Source organism: Hyla sarda, chromosome 8, assembly GCF_029499605.1.
Source record: "Hyla sarda isolate aHylSar1 chromosome 8, aHylSar1.hap1, whole genome shotgun sequence".
Classification (NCBI taxonomy): Eukaryota; Metazoa; Chordata; class Amphibia; order Anura; family Hylidae; genus Hyla; species Hyla sarda.
This window is the reverse complement of record NC_079196.1, coordinates 180969551-180987896: the sequence shown is the minus strand read 5'-3', so window position 1 is coordinate 180987896 and position 18346 is coordinate 180969551.

The following is an 18346-nucleotide window of genomic DNA, read 5'->3' as shown; positions in this document are numbered from 1 at the left end:
TTTTTTTTTTTTTATAAAGAATATCTCTGTACTTTTCTGTATTCAGCTTTCCCTTAAGCCTGACCAGTCTCCCTGTCCCACATGCTGAAAAACATTCCCACCACCATGCTTTATTGTGGGGATGGTATTAGTCAGGCTGATGAGCAGAGCCTGGTTTCCTCCAAACACGATACTAAGGCCAAAAAGTTCAAACATTCCACAGACCAGAGAAACTCGTTTCTCTTCTCACAGACTGAGAGTCCTTTGTGTTCTTGTTTTGCAAACTCCAGGTTGCCTTTCATGGGCCTTTACTGAGGAAAAGCTTCTTTCTAGTCCCTCTGCAATAAAGCCCAGATTGGTGAAGGCTGCACTCATGATTGACTTTCTGCAAGCTTCTCCTATCTGCATTCAGGATCTGTGGAGTTCAGCCAGAGTGACCATTGGGTTCTTGGTCACCTCCTTTATCTTAGCCCTTCATCCCAGATCACTCAGTTATGTGGGGCCATCATCATTAGGAAGAGTCCTGGTTGTTCTACATTTAGAAATTATGAAGGCTGTTGTGCTCTTGGGAACTTGCAGTGCATCAAAAATGCTTTGGTATCCTTCTCCAGATCTGTGCCTCCACAAAATCCTGACCCTGAGCTCTACAGGCAGTTCTTTGATCCTTGGGGCTTAGTTTATGCATTGTCAGCTGTACCTTATGTACACAGGACTGTGTCTTTCCAGATCATGTCCAATGAACCAAATTGACCACATGTGACTCCAATCAAGGTGTAGACACATCTCAGAGATGATCAAGAAAAATGGTGGCCCCCAAAGCCCAAATTTTAGCAAAGGGTCGGAATATTGCCATAGAAATCTTTAGTTTTTCATTTGTAATAAATTAGCAAACATTTCTAAAATTCTATTTTCACATTCTCATTATGTCGTTTTGAGTGCAGACTATATTTTTATTTTAGCCCAAATCTGAAATATAACAAAATGTGAAAAAAGTGGAAGGGTTTGAAAACTTCCCAAATGCATTGTGTTTCACATGGAATGTGAGTATTGCCTAAGGCTGGGTCCACACTACGTTTTGTCCCATACGGGAGCGCATACGGCAGGGGGGAGCTAAAAGCTCGCGCTCCCGTATGTTACCGTATGCGCTCCCGTATGTCATTCATTTCAATGAGCCGACCGGAGTGAAACGTTCGGTCCGGTCAGCTCATTTTTGCGCCGTATGCGCTTTTACAACCGGACCTAAAACCGTGGTTGACCACAGTTTTAGGTCCGGTTGTAAAAGCGCATACGGCGCAAAAATGAGCCGACCGGACCGAACGTTTCACTCCGGTCGGCTCATTGAAATGAATGACATACGGGAGCGCATACGGTAACATACGGGAGCGCGAGCTTTTAGCTCCCCCCTGCCGTATGCGCTCCCGTATGGGACAAAACGTAGTGTGGACCCAGCCTAACACAGGTTCTCTTTCAGGCGTAACTGCAGTGAAAACTTGAGTGTAACATTGTAATTATACATTAGAAGGTTCTTCAGCCTCCGTGATGACTTATTTATACATGCTCACATGTTATTCACCTTTCCTGTGCCAGAGATAAGCACAGGAGGAAGGGATCTGCCCAGCAGTAACAGGGTAAGTAACCCTTAGAGGCATGGAGTGCACTCTCAGTACTGTGTTATTAAATTCATGGTAAATCAGACAATATAAGAAAAATAACCAGCCCGCCAGCAAGGAATATATTCTACTCTATATCTGGGGATTTCCTAAGCAAACACAGACTAGATATGTATTTCCAGAAGTCTTTATTAAATGGATTAAGGATTTGTGTATAATGACTTCAAAGCCTTCAATCTCCGGAATTATAAGGTATATCTTGTCTGACCTTGAAAAAAAGCATTTTATAGCTCTCTCCCTTTCTTCAATACCTGCTTATTTGCTTTATGTAAATCAGCCTGGGTCAGAGGAATATGTGCCCAGACACAAGGTTTAAGCTTTATTAGTTTTTAATTTTATGTGTTTTAGGATCATCAAGCACTGTAACCTGAGAAAGACAAATGTATAAAACAGAATGAAATACAATTTAAACCAGTTAAAATAAAAGATTCTATTATTGCTCTCTGTCTCTTTATCTCTATTTATCTATTTATCTATACATTATCTAAACCATAATCTATTTAAGCAAGTGTTTGTTTATTTACTTATTTATTTTATTATCTTTTGTCTATCCATTACTGGATGTACAATGCAGGAACCTATAGATGGAGATTGGTACTTTACATCGAGTAGGCAACCACTCGGACTATGTTCACACCTAATTGCAATTATTAAATACAAAGCCAGCAATAGATCATAAAACAGAGGACACATATAAAAGAAAGAATGAGAATTTTCCTGGTTTCATTCATTCATTTATACCTGGCTTTGTATTCAATAATTACAATTGAAAACCTGAATGTGTGAACACAGCCTTATGTCATACAGGTGCACAATGTGACGCCACGGGATGAGCGGGCTAATGTGATGCGGGCCGCTCTGCCGAAATGGGTTTCTTTGTCTGTCTTTTTTACTTCACATGAGCCTTTACTGAGGAGACGCTTCTTTCTGGTCCCTCTGCCATAAAGCCCAGATTGGTGAAGGCTGCACTCATGGTTGGCTTTCTGTAAGCTTCTCCAATCTGAACACAGGATCTGTGGAGCTCAGCCAGAGTGACCATTGGGTTCTTGGTCACTTCTTTTACCATAGCCCTTCATCCCAGATTACTCAGTTTGGTGGAGCCATCAGCAGTAGGAAGAGTCCTGGCTGTTCTAAACTCATTACATTTAGAAATTATGGAGGCTGCTGTGCTCTTGGGAACTTGCATCAACAATTCTTTGTTACCCTTCTCCAGATCTGTGCCTCCGCAAAATCCTGACCCTGAGCTCTACAGGCAGTTCTTTGATCCTTTGGGGCTTAGTTTATGTATTGTCATCTGTAAGACCTTATATACACAAGACTTTCCAGATCATGGCCAATCAACCAAATTGATCACAATCAAGGTGTAGACACATCTCAGAGATGACCAAGAAAAATGGTGGCCCCAAAAGCCCAAATTTTAGCAAAGGGTCTAAATATGGCCATACAGATCTTCAGTTGTTCATTTGTAATAAATTAGCAAACATTTCTAAAATTATATTTTCACATTCTCATTATGTAGTTTTGAGTGCAGACTAAATTTCATTTTGTGTGAAACACGTCCATTGTTGAGTTTGGGAAGGGTCTTGTCATGCTCGTCTCATTCAGGACAAATTTTGGCAGAAATGATTGACTAAATCTGTTAATAATGTGGGCCAAAATTGTGGTGCCAAGAAAGTCAATAAGTGTATATATACATATATATATATATATATATATATATATATATATATATATGTGGCAGTGTGGCAAGGAAAGGGTGTATTTCCTTGGCTCAACCCTGCAGAAGCTCTCACCTGCTTCTAAGTAATGAGGCAGGAGGGAAGGGAGGTGTGTATATGAGATGGAGACTCAGTCTAATGTGGGCTCTTCCTAGGAGACAGCATGTGGGCTGTAGGGAAGAGACAGAGCCTGCTGAGGAGTACACAGCCCGAGCTATGAGTGGCTCAAAGAGAGTGACATGAATTGTGAGTAGAAGGTTGCAGGGGACATATGTTTAACCGGCTGAGGGAAGCTCAGCGGTTGTTAGTCAGGACAAGCTGATCTGTTTAGTCAGTGACCAGACCGTCTAGGATTTTGTTTTGTTCCTGCTTTTTGTTTATTTCTTTCCCTGCAACCTGTCTAATAAAACTGGCAAGGTGCCAGATTTGCATTATTGTTATGATTCGGCTAGCTGGATGTGGATCCTCTGTGTCAGCGAGGGATTGGCGTGGACCGTGTCGGTGGACCGGTTCTAGGTTGCTACTGGTATTCACCAGATCCCGCCGCAAAGCGGGATGGTCTTGCTGCGGCGGTAGCAACCAGGTCGTATCCACCGGCAATGGCTCAACCTCGCTGACTGCTGAGAAGGCGTGGGACAGAAAGACTAGGCAGAGGCAAGGTCAGACGTAGCAGAAGGTCGGGGCAGGCGGCAAGGTTCGTAGTCAATAGCAAGTGGTCAGGTACACTAGTAAGGCAAACACTGTAACGCTTTCTCTGGCACAAAGGCAACAAGATCCGGCAAGAAAGTGAAGGGGAAGTGAGGTTAAATAGACAGGGAGCAGGTGGAGGCTAATTAGACAGATTGGGCCAGGCACCAATCACTGGTGCACTGGCCCTTTAAATCTTAGAGAGCTGGCGCGCGCGCGCCCTAAGAAGCGGAGCACCGCGCGCCAGGACGAGACAGCCGGGGACCGGGACAGGTGAGAGACTTGGGATGCGATTCGCAAGCGGGCGCGTCCCGCTATGCGAATCGCATCCCCGTCGGCAGTGTCAGTGCAGCGCTCCCGGTCAGCGGGTCTGACCGGGGCGCTGCAGAGAGAGGAACGCCGCGAGCGCTCCGGGGAGGAGCAGGGACCCGGAGCGCTCGACGTAACAATTATAAGCGTTTGTTTGACGGTTTATTGAGAAGAAACGCATCCTGTGGCGTGGTCCAGGACGATCCCAGAGCTAATCCCCAAGATGGATCGTCACAATATATATATATGTATAGGCCGATGATATACAAATATGGGCCAATAATTTATTGGGAAATGTATATACATATACCTATGTGTATATATTTCTTTACACTATTTCAAATAGAGCTCAAGAAGTGTCGATAATTTTTTTGCAGTTTCTAGAAATTATTATTTCTTCCTGATTTGCGACAAGAATGAAGAATGATAAAGTCAGTGCCCAATTGTTCCCGGCGGTAATTGTAGTTTTCATGTTTTATTGTGCAGCTCAAACTAGAGAAGGCGGTTGTTATCAATAAGTCTTGATAATGCTCTGTTATCTCATACTAAAATTTTTACATTTTATAAGATTGCCTTCTCTACAAAATTATTTTGAACATGTTACTAATACATTTTCCCAGCAGGTTTCCGAACTATTCATTGGAAGAGTCAATCATTGAGATCACATTGGTTTAACAGAAGACTTGATACCGTCCTCTTTCACGTGACTATCAGAAACAAACTTCAGGGCAATTGCCTGGGGGGGGGGACCCCTATTAAGCTTCCCCTAAAATTTTACTTTTATTGTGATCCTGTTAAAATGTTCCCCAAAAGCAAAACTTAAAACCAGTAAAGTGATAGAGTGCATATAACAAATTGTCAATACAGGGACTTCCCTGTTGTATAAGGATAGACGGCACTGCAGTACACCGAATTGTCACTGGGATGTTAAAACCTTACTGTAATGCCTCCCCCTGACTGTGGCTCAAAACTCTTGATGGTGACAATACTCACACACTGCACAGAAAACTTGGGGATTTCAGTAGATTTTAAATGGCACAGTTATGCTTGACAGTGATTATTCACTCTGGTAACAAATCCAGAACATAACATAAACACTATTGAATACAACTTCAAAAAATCTTTCCTAACATGATTTTTGGGATGTTCAACCGGAGAAGGTCTCCTGCACCCAGCCCTATTCCCTTTCAACAACTGATGACCAGTTCAATACACCACAGAATTAAAAAGGGGTATTCCAGGAATTAATTTTTTTGACTACTCTACAGGGACTGTAAAGTTAGTGACATTCTTAATTTAGTGTCTATATCTATGTTTGATGGCTGATCTCGCAATTCTTAAGTGATCTTTGCTCCAGTGTTTATTTTTAGCAGCATACACAATAAGTATAGTCTCAGGTTTTCCCAGGTTGCAGTGTGGCCAGAGACATTACATCATTAGGTGTTAAAAGGAAGCCTGTCTGCTTCAATGGGTGGAGGGACCTCTGGGGGGGGGGGGGGGGGAATCATTCTCCACAGGGCTGCAAGAAATTGTCCCAGGTGTGCTTCGATATGGGGGTGGGGTGGCTGATGTGTAGGAGGTAGAAAAGTGACCTCACACTTGCAAACAAGGGATCCTGGGACTTGTAGTTGGAGGGAGGGAACTCCAAAAGGAAATAGCCATTTCACAAAAAGAAAGCAGCAGCAGCAAAGAGCAGCCAATCTGCTTCTTTACATTAGTCACCTGCCCCACTCAGGCTTCCAGTCTGCTGATTTTTAGTGTTGAGCGCAAATATTCAAAATGCAAATTCGCGAATATTGGCACTTCGCAATTTTGCAAATATTTAGAATATAGCGCTATATATTCGTAATGATGAATATTTATTTTTCTTCTTCACAGTACACATCACAACATTGATGTGTACTGTGTAAAAAAAAAGTGATCATCCCTCTTTGCTTCCAGCTTGTGGTCCAAAGAAGGCTCCGATATTATTTACTGTGTGAGATCGCGAATATTTCGTATATGCGAATATGCAAATATTCGCAAATATCAGCACTTCCAGAGGACACTGATCCCTCCCTTCTTTAAGCTTGTGGGCCAATGAGTAGGATTCAAATACAGTTGTCAGAGTTTAGAAACATCCCTTTCAACCAATAGGAAAGTTACCCACCCCTTCACTAAATAAAATTCTTCCCAGCAGCGTTTTTGTGCAGTTTCATGTGGTTGTGAGAGGAGATTGAACACTGTCTGTGCTGTGCTGTGCTTAAGCACATAGCATTGTTCCGTTTTTGCACTTTCGTTTTTTTCTCCTTACCTTTTAAAATCATAACCCTTACAATTTTGCACCTAAAAATCCATATGATTGCTTATTTTTTGCACCACCAATTCTACCTTGTAATGACATCAGTCATTTTACCCAAAAATCTACAGTGAAATGGGAAAAAAATTATTGTGCGACAAAATGGACGAAAAAAAGCCATTTTGTAAATTTTGGGGGCTTCCGTTTCTACGCAGTACATTATTCGGTAAAAATTACACATTTTCTTTCTTTTGTAGGTCCATACGATTAAAATGATACCCTACTTATATAGGTTTGATTTTGTTCTACTTCTGAAGAAAAATCATAACTACATGCAGGAAAAGGTATACAATTGTCTTCTTCTCACCCCTATAACTTTTTTATTTTTCCACACACGGGGTGGAACGCCATTGACCATGCAGTTTAATTAACAACATATTTTTATAGTTCGGACATTTACGCACGTGGGGATACCACATATGTTTATTTTTATTTACACAGGTTTTTTATGGGAAAAGGGGAGTGATTCTAACTTTTATGAGGGAAGGGGTTAAATCATCTTTATAAACTTTTTTTTTCACTTTTTTTTTGCAATGTTATAGCCCCCATAAGGACATCGTTATTTTACCGCGATGTTGCCGATCAGCCCAACTGAGCTGCTGGGAAGCTTTTACTTTCACTTTAGACGCGGCGATCAACTTTGATCGCCGTGTCTAAAGAGTTAATGCTGGACATCTGCCTGAACTGATGTCCGGCATTAGCCACAGGTCCTGGCTGCTGATAGGATCCCAGACCATGCGGGTATGATGCTAGCTCAGCGCCGTTTAGAAACGGCATTTTGCGGCAAGGGGTTAAAATACAAATCAAATTATCTACTGAATTGATAGTTACTAGGGATGAGCGAATCGAATCTGACGGATTTGAATTCATTACGAATTTCAGGATAAATTTGATTTGCAACAAATGCAAATATCGCCGTGATTCAATTGCGCAAATCACTTCATTAAACTCCATTTAATGTGGTCCAGGCTCCAGGGCATCTAAAATGGTGGATCCACATGTGAGGACAAGGGGCAAGGAATCTTTGAAGGCGGGAACAAGGGTTGGCGGGATGACCCAGAATCACATGCAGCCTATCAGCAGCCCTATATAATCGGCAACCATCTTGCGCCCAGTCACATCAGCGTTCTATTACAGAGAGAGAGAGAGAGGGACAGAGAGCAGTGTGTGTTGTACAGAAAAGCTTTTTTAAAGCAGCGATTCACCTCAAGCCCAAATCCAGCCTAGAAGCACTGATAGTGAAGGGAGAGAGATTGAGAAAGTGCAATTTTGGGTGTAGAACACAGCGACTGTGTGCTGCAGCGCTGGTGTGGACAACAACTGAAAAGCTAATAGTAGCCAGCCAGTTAGGGTAAGCAGAGCACTGTTAAAGGGGTTATCCAGGGAAAAACTTTATATATACTGGCTCCAGAAAGTTAAACAGATTTGTAAATTACTTCTATTAAAAAATCTTAATCCTTTCAGTACTTATGAGCTTCTGAAGTTACGGTTGTTCTTTTCTGTCTAAGTGCTCTCTGATGACACGTGTCTCGGGAACCGCCCAGTTTAGAAGAGGTTTGCTATGGGGATTTGCTTCTAAACTGGGCGGTTCCCGAGACATGTGTCATCATAGAGCACTTAGACAGAAAAGAATAACCTTAACTTCAGAAGCTTCTGAAAGGATTAAGATTTTTTAATAGAAATAATTTACAAATCTGTTTAACTTTCTGGAGCCAGTTGATACATAAAAAAAAAAGTTTTTTCCTGGATATTCCCTTTGAAGTCTTAAGGGCCTAGATGCTGTGAAAGGCCAGTCAAAAGTAAACACCTGCTGATGTTGTAGATAAATACTGTTTTAAGCGTTCTGGAGCGCATTGTCCTCCCCTCATAAGTGCATATCACATACATACATCTAAGTGGTGTACAATTTTGTTCCTGTTAACCTCTTAAGGACCAGGCCATTTTACACCTTAAGGACCAGAGCGTTTTTTGCAAATCTGACCACTGTCACTTTAAACATTAATAACTCTTGAATACTTTTACTTATCATTCTGATTCCGAGATAGTTTTTTCTTGACATATTCTACTTTAACATAGTGGTAACATTTTATGGTAACTTGCATCCTTTCATGGTGAAAAATCCCCAAATTTGATTAAAAAAATGAAAATTTTGCATTTTTCTAACTTTGAAGCTCTCTGCTTGTAAGGAAAATGGATATTCAAAATAAAAAAAATTTTGGTTCACATATACAATATGTCTACTTTATGTTTGCATCATAAAATTTATGAGTTTTTACTTTTGGAAGACACCAGAGGGCTTCAAAGTTCAGCAGCAATTTTGACATTTTTCACAACATTTTCAAACTCACTATTTTTCAGTGACCAGTTCAGTTTTGAAGTGGATTTGAAGGGTCTCCATCTTAGAAATACCCCACAAATGACCCCATTATAAAAACTAAACCCCCCAAAGTATTCAAAATGACATTCAGTAAGTGTTTTAACCCTTTAGGTGTTTCACAGGAATAGCAGCAAAGTGAAGGAGAAAATTAAAAATCTTCATTTTTTACACTCGCATGTTCTTGTAGACCCAATTTTTGAATTTTTGCAAGGGTTGTAAAACTCCCAGCATGCCTGGACAGTCAGTGGCTATCTGGCAATACTGGGAGTAGTTGTTTTTCAACAGCTGGAGGCTCCGTTCTGGAAACAGTGGCGTACCGGACGTTTTCCATTTTTATTGGGAAGGGGAAGGGGGCTGTGTAGGGGTATGTGTATATGTAGTGTTTTTTACTTTTTATTTTATTTTGTGTTAGTGTAGTGTAGTGTTTTTAGGGTACAGTCGCACGGGCGGGGGTTCACAGTAGTTTCTCGCTGGCAGTTTGAGCTGCGGCAGAAAATTTGCCGCAGCTCAAACTTGCAGCCGGATACTTACTGTAAACCTCCGCCCGTGTGTGTGTACCCTGTACATTCACATTGGGGGGGGGGGGGGGAGAAACATCCAGCTGTTGCAAAACTACAACTCCCAGCATGTACGGTCTATCAGTGCATGCTGGGAGTTGTAGTTTTGCAACAGCTGGAGGCACACTGGTTGTGAAACACCGAGTTTGATAACAAACTCAGTGTTTTGCAACCAGTGTGCCTTCAGCTGTTGCAAAAGCTACAACCCCCAGCATGTACGGACAGCAGAAGGGCATGCTGGGACTTGTAGTTATGCAACAGCTGGAGGCATACTACTTAGGCTGGGGATTGTAGTTATGCAACAGCTGGAGACACACTGGTTTGCTACTTAACTCAGTGTTTCACAACCAGTGTGCCTTCAGCTGTTGCAAAACTGCAACTCTCAGCAGTCACCGACAGCCAACGGGCATGCTGGGAGTTGTAGTTATGCAAACAGCAGATGCACCACTACAACTCCCAGCATGCACGTTAGCTGATTGTGCAAGCTGGAAGTTGTAGTTATACAACAGCTTAAGGTACACTTTTCCATAGAAAAATGTGCCTCCAGCTGTTGCAAAACTATAAGTCCCAGCATGCCCATAAGGGAATGCTGGGAGTTGTGGTGGTCTGCCTCCTGCTGTTGCATAACTACAGCTCCCAGCATGCCCTTTTTGCATGCTGGGAGCTGTTGCTAAGCAACAGCAGGAGGCTGTCACTCATCTCCTACTGCTGCTCCGCTGCAGGTCAGTCCCTCGCCGCCGCCGTCGCTCCTGGGGCCCCGATCCCAACATTGACGCCGGGGATCGGGGTCCCCAGCTCCCGGGGTCTTCTTCCCGCTCACGTCCTCCGGAAGAGGGGCGGAGCGGGTTGCTGGAGTGACACCCCCAGCAGGTGCCCTGATTGGTCGGCCGGTAAACCGGCCGACAAATCAGAGCAATCGTGAGGTGGCACCAGTGCCACCTCACCCCTGCTGGCTATGGCTGCAGAGACGGCCCCGATCAGCCAGTAATTCCGGGTCACCGGGTCACTGGAGACCCGATTGACCCGGAATCCGCCGCAGATCGCTGGGCTGAATTGTTCTGAATCATTATGACCCCCATGGGCGATATGCCACGATGCCTGCTGAACGATTTCAGCAGGCATCGGGCACCAGCTCCCCTCCGGCTAGCGGCGGGGGGCCGGGAATGGATAGGACGTACTCCTACATCCTCGGTCCTTAAGGACTCGGAAACGGGGGCGTAGGAGTACGTCCATTGTCCTTAAGCCAAAAAAATGCACATGCGACAAACAGGATGCGACATAATAATAAATACCAGGGGGAAAAAGCAGTCGGGTAAGAAAGCAACATAGACTTACAACCCGATTTTCTAAGTAAATGAGGGCCAATATGAGCACATGTTTGCTTTTGTATTATTGGCTATAAGTCATGGCCCAAGAATTAACAGTAATAGAGAACCCTTAAAAGGATTTATATTATGTTTTGTGTAAAACTGTCCTGTAGTGTCATCCAGACTAATATCTTGACTGTGTGTGTATATGTGTATTTATTTGTGGGCATTAGTTTAATTTTTATGCAAAGAATATATTTAAATTATAGATTTTCTACCAGGAATTTGCACATTGCGATTTCAAACTGTGCAGTAAAATGTTTAATTTTGCATATAGAAATAAGTCTAATGAACTGAGATTAGTGTGGAGCTAATTGAAATGATGGCTCAATGTGATCATTCACAGAATGCACCAATGATATACTCTGCAGCGCTTACCCTTCAGTGACTACTTTCCTGAGAAGCCAGTGATGGTAATAGACTTATTCCATATAGGATTTGAGAATTAGTGTTCCCTGTTATCATTACAGACTCGCTGAATATGCAGTTTCTACCAGTTTTCTAAAGAGAAACTCTAAACATATGGCATCTTCGAAAGTTATTGCATTTCATGTTTGTCAAGAATCTATTTATCTCACCATATGAAAGAATCATCAGTTTTTTTCCCATAAGCTCTAAGTCATCCGAAAGGATCATAGCAATGGGGATCAGTAGTCATTCAAAGTTTGTGTTTTGTTTAAAATAGTATTTCTATAACTTCTGAGGCCAAGGGTTAAAACTTAGATACAGCACTTGTTATCAAACTGTACTAGTGGGAACATATGAATCCATCTGCTTAACAACTTCTGTTGTCAGCTAATGTGTGCCATCTATGTTTGTACTATTCTATTCATTCCGCCCTAACAATGACCAATGTGGTGTAGGCATGGACCCCCCAAAAAAACCTGTGTCCTGTGGAATATGGCACCAAGATGTCAGCAGCAGATCCTTAAAAGGGGTTATCCGGGCAAAGACATCTTGTCCCCTGTCCTAAGGATGGGACCCCCGTGATATCCGTGCAGCACCCACATTCTTTGCGGGGCTGCGTCTCCAGTCTCAGAAAGCACATTTTTTCTGGGACTAGAGACGTGACGTAATGCCTTGCCCCCTCCATCCATGTCTATGGGAGGGGGTGTTACAGCATAGACATGGATGGAGGGGGCATGTCATGACATCCCAAGGGGGCATGGTGTTATGTCACGTCTCCAGTTCCGGAAAGAAAGAGCTTTCTAAGACTGGAGAAACAGCCCCACATAGAATGCGGGTGCTGCAGGGAGATCACGGTGGGGGGGGGGATGGGAGTGCAGCAGCAGGCCCCCCGCAATCAGACATCTTATCCCTATCCTTAGGACAGGGGATGAGATGTCTTTGCCCGGATAACCCCTTTAAGTGCTATAAATTTTAGAGGTTGGGTCTCCATGTATGAAGGTTGTTTTTTAGCACATCCCACAGATGCTTGATTGGACTATGATTTGGAGAATTCGGGGGACAAGTCAACGATGCTTTGTCTTGCTCCTCAAGCCATTACTGAAAGGCATTATCCTGCTAAAAGAGGCCACTGCTGTTATAAAAATATTTTTGCCATAAAGGGGATAATTGGTCTCCAGCTATGTCTGGGTAGATGATACATGACACAGTAACATTCACATGGATAGCAGAACATTGCCCAAAACATCACATTGGGGGAGATTTATCAAAACCTATGCAAAGGAAAAGTTGCCTAGTTGCCAACAGCAACCAATCAGATCGCTTCTTTAATTTTGCAGAGGCATTGTTAAAAATGAAAGAATCGATCTGAATGGTTGCTATGGGCAACTGGGCAACTTTTACTCTGGACAGATTTTGATAAATCTCCCTCATTTTCTGCACCTGCTTGCCTTCTTCCTATAGTTTAGTCTGGTGCCATTTCTTTCCCAGCTAAGCAGCGCACACACTCACCCAGTGGTCCACATGTAATTATCAGGCCAGGCTTCCTTCATCAATTGCTCCATGGTCCAGGTCTAAAGCTTGTGTTTTCCGAAAAAATTCAGTTCGATCCGAATATATTTGCTGCAAATCACTATTAAAGATGACTATTACTGGGCTACAGAGAGCCTCAATAGGGGTGAAGAACACTTTGCCTTGCTGTAACATGGTAACACACATAGGGAGTCTGCTGGTGTAGTGAAATAATACTGTTATACAGTATGACATGCAGATTACAAGCGTCGCTATTAGAATCACTGCCGCAGAGCGGTACAATGAGTCTGCATGTGGCAGCAGGGTCGGGAGATCATATGGTGTCACAATTGAAGAGATTAAAGAGATTTTTGAGATGTCAATTGAAGAGTTTAACCCCTTAACGACCAAGGACATAAATGTGGTTTGGCGGTACATCACGCACCAGGACGTACATTTATGTCCTGTGTATGACAGCGAGCATCGGAGCGGATGCTCTCGTCATAAACGGCAGGTTCTGGCTGCCATCAGCAGCCGGGGACACGCCGGTAATGGGCAACATCCGCGATCGCGCGGATGTCCGCCATTAACCCCTCAGATGCCGTGATCTGTACAGCATCTGCGGCAATGCGCATCATAAAATAAATGATCGGATCGCCCGCAGGGCTGCGCGGCAATCCGATCATCTGTAATGGCGGATGGAGGTCCCCTCACCTGCCTCCGTCCGTCTCCCAGCATCTCCTGCTCTGGTCTGAGATCGAGCAGACCAAAGCAGGAGATAGCTGATAATACTGATCAGTGCTATGTCCTACACATAGCACTGAACGGTATTAGCAATCAAATAGTCGCTATAGATAGTCCCCTATGGGGACATAAAAAGTGTAAAAAAAAAAAAAGTTGAAAAAATTTAAAAATAAAATCCCCTCCCCCAATAAAAATTTTACCCCCAAAAAGCTTACTTTTTTTTTAATAAACATATTTGGTATTGCTGCATGTGTAAATGTCCGACCTATCAAAATATAATGTTAATGATCTCATACAGTGAACGTAAAAAAATTTAAGAAGCTCAAAAATGCTGCTTTTTTGTCACATTTTATAAAAAAAAAGAAAAAAAATTAACTAAAAGTTCTATATTATGCAAGTGTGGTATCGATAAAAAGTACAGATGACGGCGCAAAAAATGAGCCCTCATACCACCCTATATATGGAAAAATTAAAAAGTTATAGGTGGTCAAAATAGGGCGATTTTAGATTACTGATTTTGTACAAAAAGTTTTAGATTTCTTTAAGCGGCACAAAAATATAAAAGTATATAGCCATGGGTATCATTTTAATCGTATTGACCCACAGAATAAAGAACACTTCATTGTTACAGTAAATTGTACAGTGTGAAAACGAAACCCTCCAAAATGTGCAAAATTGTGGTTTTCATTTAAATTTCCTCCCTAAAAAAATATTTTTTTTGGGTTCGCCGTACATTTTATGGTAAAATTAGAGGTATCATTACAAAGTACAATTGGTCACGCAAAAAACAAGCCCTTATATGGGTCTGTAGATGGAAATATAAGTTATGGATTTAAAAAGCAAATGCTAAAATAAAATTGGCCTGGTCCTTAAGGTGAAAATGGGCTTGGTCTTTAAGGGGTTAAAGAGATTAATGAGTTTAATGTGCCACCAGCATTATGAGTAGTGTTGAGCGGCATAGGCCATATTCAAATTTGCAATATTTCGCGAATATATGGACGAATATTCGTCATATATTCGCTAAATTCGCATATTCGTAATATTCACGTTTTTTTCACATATACGTAAGTTCGCAGATGCGAAAATTCACATATGTGAAAATTTATTAACTTTATAGCAAGTATACTAGTATAACTTGATAGAAGCAGCAGAAGGGAGAGATCAATATTCGTGAATATTCGCATATGCGAATATTCGCCCGGCGGTCTCAGACAGTAGTATTAGAGCCTTCTTTAGATCACACAAGCTGGAAGCAGAGAGGGATGATCACTGTGATGTGTACTGTGAAAAAAAAGCGAATATTCGTAATTTCGAATATATAGTGCTATATTCTTGAATATTTGCGAATTTGCGAATATGCGATATTCGCAAATAAAATTCAAATTGCGAATATTCACGAGCAACACTATGAGATTATATGGCTGCACAATGACACAGTCTGTCGCAGTGCGGCACAATCATAGAGTGGTGTGTCAGTTTGTCCTCCCTCTCAGTGGTGCAGGCCTGACCCGGGAGGGCTACTGGGTAGATCCTGCCAGTATCATATGCTTGTCTAAAATATTAAACCATGTACGTGTAAGTAAATATGGCTGGTACTGTGAAACTGAGTATAAAACTGCAAATGTGTCATTTAATCATTTATGGTTTATTTTTATCACTCCAACCTGTTTCCTTGGATTCTTGTGGTAATTCTAGAGCTAATATATGATGATGAGCAGCTTAAGGAGGGTGAGCTTTGTATTGTAACAGTGGTTTAAGTTCATGCAAAGTTTCCAGGTCATTTTTAGGATTGCAGATGGGTGGAAGACTTGAGGAGCCGCTTGACAACCAGATTGAACACGTGTGCCATGTTATGGTTTATTTTTATTGCTCCAACCCGTTTCCTTGGAGCCTGGATGTGGAAGCAGCCTGACAAGACCATAGGGCCTCACAATTGAAGAGATTAAAGGGGTTGTGCGTTGCTCTGCAGTTCGGAGCTCCGCTCACAGCGTCTGGAAGTTCATCACTCCGAACGCTCTGTGCGGGCTTCCGTGTTCGCAGCCGCCAGGCGTGACGTCACGCCCGGCCCCTTCGTGACATCTCGCCCGCCCCCTCGTGACAACGGTTGCGCCCCCTTCCCATAGACTTTCATTAAGGGGGCGGGCGAGACGTCACAAGGGGGCGGGCGAGACGTCACGAAGGGGCTGGGTGTGACGTCACGCCCGGCGGCTGCGAACACGGAAGCCCACACACAGCGTTCGGAGTAATGAACTTCCAGACACTGTGAGCGGAGCTCCGAACTGCAGGGCACAACCCCTTTAAAGATAATTTTTAAATGTCAATTGAAGATTTTGAAGAGATTAACAAGTTTTATGTGCCAGCAGCATGAGGAGATCACATGGCGGCACAATGACTCATGCTGGAGGTGGAGGCAGCCTATGTAGGCTGCAGAGCGGCACAATGACAGAGCCTGGAGGTGGCAGCAGCAGCATCAGAAGATCATATAGCGACACAATGACAGAGCCTGGAGGCCACAGCAGTAGCATCAGGAGTCCTGAAAGTGACCCGGTGACAGAGTGGGGTGGTGGGTGGCAATAGCAGTACCCTCTGACGAAGGTGGGTGCAAGAAGGAGCACTTGGCATCAGATGTGTGGCCTCAGGCAAGTGGCAGGATCAGAATAGTAGTTGAGGCAGGTAGGCAGAAGAAACCAGTCTCTTTTGTCAAAGTGTTGGTGTGGCACCATGGATAATCTAGTCTGATGCATCAGTCATTGGTGGATGGAAATCCTGGCTGATCCATGCCTGATTCATCTTCACAAAGGTCAGTCTCTCCACAATTTTGGTGTATAGGCGAGTTCTCCTTGGGGTTACTATGGCCCACACCACACTAAACACCCGCTTTGATGCCACACTACTGGCCGGGCAGGACAGCTTTTCCAGGGCAAACTCTGCTAGTTGTGGCCACAAATCCATTTTGGCTGCCCAGAAGTCCAGCAAATCTTCAATGTGCGTTGACAGGGTCATTTCCAAGTATGCCACTACGTGCTTGTTCAGGTCCTGCTCAAGGTCTACGTGCTGCTGCTGAATAGTTGCTTCACTATGCGGGTGAAGAAAGCTACTCATCAGTGACTGTAACATAGTAACATAGTCCATAAGGTTGAAAAAAGACCAGAGTCCATCACGTTCAACCTATATCCCTAATGAGTCCCTACTGAGTTAATCCAGAGGAAGGCAAAAAAAAAAACTCATACTAGAGGTAAAAAAATCCTTCCTGACTCCAAATATGGCAGTCAGAATAAATCCCTGCATCAATGTTCTCTCCCTATAATTCCAATTGACATAACCAGCTATGTTCTTACTCTCCAAAAATGCATCCAGACCCCTTTTAAATTCTTTTACAGACCACCTCCTCCGGGAGACTCAGGCTGCTGCTGATGGAGCTGGTACTGCTCCTGTCACCCCACCCCTCCCCAGCCATGGCAGTGGAAGGTGAGCGCAGAGGGCCCTCCCCAGTCAGACCTGCGAGAGGATGGATGATGGTGCAGATAGGCATCGGCCAACTGACTAAGTAGGACGTCTCTGTAGTAGGTCAGTTTGTCCTCCTTCTCAGTGGGTGTAAAAAAAAGGCCCCCATTTTGTGCTGGTAGCGAGGGTCCAACAAGTTGGTGAGCCAGAAGTAATCCTGCTGACAATTCGTCAGTCACTACATAAGCAAGTGAGCATGCATTGTGCCATTTGTTCAAGTGACTCAGAGGGACTCCCTACCTCCATCTCCACTGCATACTGCCACTGTGTGTCTGGGTCCTCTGTCTCGTCTTCCTCATCCCTCTGTAGCTCCTCTGGTTGCTCCTGCTCCTCCTCTCCTGGCAGATGAGTACAAAAACAACCCATTTCGCTACTCATTGCCTGTGCTCCACTATCTCATACCCCTTGTCCTCCTCCTCCTCTTCCTGTTCAGCCCCCACAGGGCTCATATGGCCGTGAGATGTAGGAATCACATCTCCAGTGCCCTGACCAGCCATTGTTTCCACCATCTGTTGTAGGAAATTAAGCAGTAGAATGATGTCGTTCATCCCATAATCCTGTTGACTGACTAATAATGTGGCTTCCTCAAAGGGCCTGAGCAAACGGTAGGTGTCACATATGAGCTGCCACTGGTTAACATCGAAGTTACACAGGGGAGCACCCCTATCCGCTTGGATCATCAAGAAATCGGTGATGGCTTTTCTCAGTTCGTATAGTCTGTAAAACATATGGAGGGTGGAATTCCAACGGGTGAAAATGTCGCACATCAGACTATGTTGGGGGATGCCATTCTGACGCTGCAGCTCAAGGAATGTGTGCTTTGCAGTGCACGAGTGGCTGAAGTGCATGAAAAGTTTCCTTGGAATTCGGAGGATGTCTTGCAATTGGGTGGGAGACTTTTGGAAACGCTTGACAACCGGATTGAGGATGTGTGCCATGCAGATTGCATGGCTCAGGCTTCCTTGACGCAGCGCAGACTAGATGTTCTTCCCATTGTCAGTCACCATGGTTCCCATTTTCAGTTGTCGCGGAGTAGGCCATGATTCGATTTCTTGATTAATCACTTTGAGCAATTCCTCCCCTGTGTGACTCTGTTCGCTAAGGCAAACCAGGAGAAGAACAGCTTGACACCGCTGTAATCTTCTCACTTGGCTTGCTGGAGGGGCACTGTGACTTGCC